The sequence below is a fragment of the Somniosus microcephalus genome, chromosome 14, assembly GCF_052327205.1.
Source record: "Somniosus microcephalus isolate GS21.2 chromosome 14, FLI_Smic_1.0, whole genome shotgun sequence".
Lineage (NCBI taxonomy): Eukaryota > Metazoa > Chordata > Chondrichthyes > Squaliformes > Somniosidae > Somniosus > Somniosus microcephalus.
Genome location: NC_141000.1, coordinates 1,978,981 through 1,984,578, shown reverse-complemented (window position 1 = coordinate 1,984,578; position 5,598 = coordinate 1,978,981). Strand labels below are relative to the sequence as shown.

The 5,598-nt window shown below is 44.4% G+C and overlaps 1 non-coding gene across 1 annotated transcript; it reads left to right on the top strand.

Annotated features, from left to right (window-relative positions):
* The first annotated feature begins 5,166 nt into the window (after positions 1 to 5,166).
* On the top strand, positions 5,167 to 5,239 carry trnar-ccg (transfer RNA arginine (anticodon CCG)). The gene has a single exon. It is a non-coding gene; the product is annotated as a tRNA-Arg (tRNA).
* Positions 5,240 to 5,598: the final 359 nt, after the last annotated feature.

Below are 5,598 nucleotides of genomic sequence, written 5' to 3'. Positions count from 1 at the left end.
AAAAGTCACTAGTGGGCGTAGTCTATAGGCCTCCTAACAGTTGCAACTCTGTTGGTCGGAGTATAAATCAGGAAATAGTTGGGGCTTGTAATAAGGGAACAGCTATAATCATGGGGGATTTTAACTTTCATATTGACTGGACTAATCAAATTGGGCATGGCAGCATTGAGGAAGAGTTCATAGAGTGCATTAGGGACGGGTTCCTTGAGCAGTATGTAACTGAACCAACCAGGGGGCAGGCAATCTTAGATCTGGTCCTGTGTAATGAGACAGGATTAATAAAAAATGTCCTAGTAAAGGATCCCCTTGGAATGAGTGACCATAATATGGTTGAATTCCAAATTCAGTTTGAGGGTGAGAGAGTTGGATCTCAAACCAGCGTACTAAGCTTAAATAAAGGAGACTATGAAGGTATGAGAGTAGAATTGACTAAAGTGGACTGGGAAAACAGATTAAAGTGTAAGACGGTACAAGAGCAGTGGTCTACATTCAAGGAGATATTTCACATCTTTCAAGATAAATATATTCCACTGAGGAAAAAGGGGAGTAAAAGAAAAGACAGCCATCCGTGGCTTAGTAAAGTAATAAAGGATAGTATTCGACTGAAAACAAGGGCATATAAAGTAGCCAAATCTAGTGGGAGGATAGAAGATTGGGAAGCATTTAAAAGCCAGCAAACAATAACTAAAAGATTAATTAAGAAAGGGAAGATAGATTATGAAAGTAAACTAGCAAAAAATATAAAAACAGATAGCAAGAGTTTCTACAGCTATATAAAAAGAAAAAGGGTGGCTAAAGTGAACATTGGTCCCTTAGAGGATGGGACTGGGAAACTAGTGGTGAGGAACATGGAGATGGCAAAGATGCTGAACAAATATTTTGTATCAGTCTTTACAGTAGAGGACACTAAAAATATCCCAACACTGGACAAACAGGGGGCAATGGGGGGGGGGAGGAGCTAAACATGATTAAAATCACTAAGGAGATGGTACTCAGAAAAATAATGGGACTTAAGGCAGATAAATCCCCCGGACCTGATGGCCTACATCCTAGGGTCTTGAGAGAAGTGGCGGTAGGGATTGTGGATGCATTGGTGATCATTTTCCAGAACTCCCTGGACTCAGGAAAGGTCCCGGCAGATTGGAAAACTGCTAATGTAACACCCTTATTTAAGAAGGGAAGTAGACAAAAAGCTGGAAACTATAGACCAGTTAGCCTAACATCTGTGGTTGGCAAAATGTTGGAGTCCATTATTAAGGAAACAGTAACAGAGCATTTGGATAAACATAATTTAATAGGACAGAGTCAGCATGGTTTTATGAAGGGGAAGTCATGTTTGACAAATTTGCTCGAATTCTTTGAGGATGTAACATACAGGGTGGATAAAGGGGAACCAGTGGATGTAATGTATTTGGACTTCCAAAAGGCATTTGACAAGGTTTCACACAAAAGATTACTGATCAAGATAAAAAATCATGGGATTGGGGGTAATATACTGGCATGGGTGGAAGATTGGCTATCTAACAGAAAACAAAGAGTTGGGATAAATGGTTCGTTCTCGGGCTGGCAATCAATAACTAGTGGTGTTCCACAGGGGTCAGTGCTGGGACCCCAACTCTTTACAATCTATATTAACGATTTGGAGGAAGGGACCGAGTGCAACATATCCAAGTTTGCCGACGATACAAAGATGGGAGGGAAAGCAGTGAGTGAGGAGGACATAAAAAACCTGCAAAAGGACATAGACAGGCTAAGTGAGTGGGCAGAGATTTGGCAAATGCAATATAATGTTGGAAAGTGTGAGGTTATGCACTTTGGCAGAAAAAAATCAAAGAGCAAGTTATTATCTAAATGGAGAGAAACTGCAAAGTGCTACAGTACAAAGGGATCTGGGGGTCCTGGTGCATGAAACACAAAAAGTTAGTATGCAGGTGCAGCAGGTGATCAGGAAGGCCAATGGAATCTTGGCTTTTATTGCAAGGGGGATGGAGTATAAAAACAGGGAAGTCTTGCTGCAGTTATACAGGGTATTGGTGAGGCCACACCTGGAATACTGCATGCAGTTTTGGTTTCCATATTTAAGAAAAGATATACTTGCTCTCGAGGCGGTTCAGAGAAGGTTCACTCGGTTGATTCCAGAGATGAGGGGGTTGACGTATGAGGAAAGGTTGAGTAGGTTGGGACTCTACTCATTGGAGTTCAGAAGAATGAGAGGCGATCTTATCGAAACATATAAGATTGTGAGGGGGCTTGATCGGGTGGATGCGGTGAGGATGTTTCCACTGATGGGTGAGACTAGAACTAGGGGGCATAATCTTAGAATAAGGGGCTGCCCTTTCAAAACTGAGATGAGGAGAAACTTCTTCACTCAGAGGGTAGTAAATCTATGGAATTTGCTACCCCAGAGAGCTGTGGAAGCTGCAACATTAAATAAATTTAAAATGGAGATAGACATTTTCCTAGCAGATAAGGGAATTAGGGGTTACGGGGAGAGGGCAGGGAAGTGGACATGAGTCTAGATTCAGATCAGCCATGATCCTATTGAATGGCGGAGCAGGCCCGAGGGGCCGTATGGCCTACTCCTGCTCCTACTTCTTATGTTCTTATGTTCTTATGGGGTGAGATGAAGTATGGTGGGAGGAGGCTCGTGTGGAGCAGAAATACCGGCATGGACCAGTTGGACCGAATGGCCTGTTTCTCGACCATAAATACTTTGTAAAAGGGCGGTAAAATAGAGTTGAGGCCATCATGTAATTAAATGGTGGAACGGGCTCGAGGGGCTGAATGGCCGAACCCAGTTGCTGTAAATGTTTACAACTACTAAACATCATTGATAAGAGGCAAACAATCCCATCAGTGCCCATCGCCCGCACACCCTGTTCTCCGGGTCACAACCTGTTATTGTATTCTAGCGCATCGAGTCATTGTAATCATTATAGGTTTGTAAACTGGGTCAATTTGAGGCAGGAAGCTGGCCAACCAGTTTAAGTGAAGGAAAGGGAGCTGCACTGACTGTGACTAACTGGCTGATGTATCTCGGAGTGAATGTGGTCGGGTAGAAGATCTGAACAGCACAAACAATGAAACCCAGCAGATTAGACAGCAGGTTGTAGGCATTGAAAGGTTTGTACGGACGTGTTTTGTTGCATCACCACTTATCTTGGCTGCGCACCTTGTGGTTCCTTCAGGAACTGGAGCAGCAACTACTGCAGATGTCCTTTGATGCTGAGAGTTTCTTTGGTGGCCGAGTGAAGGATCTGCTGCAGGGCTACAAGCATCTCCAGCAGAACCTTCAGGCATTCCCGCATTGGCACCCATGGAGACACGGAATCACTTTGTAGTTTAGCCCACCCCATCTACAGGTCCCTTCAGGGACAGCAGCCATTTCATGGCTTTAGCCGGACCGCATTCCGCAATGTCCTTGTACCATGTCAGCCCATCATTCCTGATTAGGACCTGGAATGCTGGCAGCTCGCAACAAGAAACCTTCGAGACCCTGTCCAGCTCCACCTGCCCAAGCAGTGATTCCAGTCTTTGGGAGCCCACCACAGACCTGAGTGGGTGGGTCACATCCAGTACTTCCGTGTGGAAGTGGATCACTCTAAACACTTGGCCCAGGAGACCAGACGTGGAGAGTATCCTCTACATTAGCAGCTTGAGCCTCCATGTTTTCACGATGTGGTTTGGTTTGACCATCAGGGGTCCTAATCTTGAATCTTGCGCAGTGATGTCATCAGGCATGCGTATACGTACCTTCATTTGGTGCGATCTTTAAAACCTTAAAACCTTCGTGTTGGAGACTCCACCAAGAAAGTCCAGACAAGAGAAAACATCTTTAGACCAGGAAGGCAGCTGTAAATGTGAATACTTGAGCATCACCTACTGTTTATTGTACTTATTTTCAGAATTTGGCCACCCCACAAGTGAGAACATTTTCTCTACGTCTAACCAATCAAACCCTTCCATTATCTTAAAGACCTTTATCAGGCCAGCCCTCAGCCTTCTCTCTTCTAGAAATACAACCCCAGCCTGTTCAGCCTTTCCTGATATGTGTATCCTCTCAGTTCTGGTATCATCCTTGTGAATCTTTTTGCATCTTCTCCAGTGCCTCGATATCCTTTCTATATTCTGGAGACCAAAGTGTGAACACAGAGTAGAGGAGGTGAAATGATGGCAGATGTGCGGATTCCAGCTCTGGATACCGGTGTGTGGAGACTGATGCATCTGATAAAACAACCCCCTTGGTATTTATTGGAGCCCTTAAACATTTCACAATAACCGGCTCGCTGACTCCTGTAAAACCACAAGAAGGAATTTGAGAAGAACGATCTTCCCGGTCGAATTGCCTCCCACAGGGTGATTCGAACATGAGAACATAAGATTTGAAAGTTAAGGAATAATGTTCACATTATTCAAATAATCATTAATGTCGCACAAGACAATTTCTGGGCTACTGATCTTTAATATTATAGAGTTTGCTCCACTTTATCCCTAATTCAGATGTAGGGAGATTCACCTTTTCCACATTATTCAGGGACACTTTGCCCAGTGTGAAGGAATTACAATAAATTCTGATTCAATGGAGGTTGCGATGGTGGCCCCGCCTTCCCACAATGCAGCGCGGAGGAGAAAGGGCCAATCAAAGGACAGCTCGAGCCGCGCTGCGCTCTGGGAGATGGAGTCACCGGACCCTGGATAGGTGGTGAAGGTGGATGGGCCAGCATCAAGGACCAATCAGGTGGCTCCAGTGGCCTCATGGACAAGGCATCTGACTTCCAGACCTAGAGATTGTGGGTTCAAGTCTTGGCTGCAGTGAGTTTGGATTTAAATAATATTCATTCTGTGAAAACCAGCTCTTTGTTGTCATTGGTGAAATACATAGAGATTAAACAGTGTTAGTCAGGGAGCTGTCTTGTAAATCACTGAAACTTAGACCCAAGGAAATCTCTATAAATCCATTAGCTTTTTACATAGAATCAACATTTTACCAGCAATCAACTGTACCAATCACTGAGACACAAAATCAAGTCAGATTCTGTCAGGTCAGTGCTGGGATCTTTGGAATTGATACAATGAAGTTCTATATGAAAAGAAAAGGCAAGGCATCAATTTTGGCCGCGTTTACATAGAGACAGAGGGGCAAGCTGCAAACTCTCCCTGTGTACAACCCCAGTGGCCTAATGGATAAGGCACTGGTTTCCGGAACCAGGGATTGTGGGTTCAAGTCCCATCTGGGGTGAAGTAAATTTTGGCCCAGAAACAAATTCCGTAAACCATTCCGTGACAGGCCGGGAGCTTTCCCTGTAACTAATCAACCGATCTGGGCAGTTCCTGTTCGGCACCTTCTCACTCTGTCACTTGTTTCCCAGTGGCACAAGCCAATGCTTTGCTTCTACCAAGCTGTGCGCCATCCCAACACTCCGGGAACAATGCCCCAGGCACGTTCCAGGCAAACGCTGCCCCTTTAACTCCTGTCTTCAGTTTACCCAACACCCCAGGCACAGGCGCTACTTTAAAATGTCAATTGAAAATGTCAAAAATTATATTGATAGATTTACGTTAGGAAGGGTGTTAAAGATTATGGAACCAAGTGGGGTA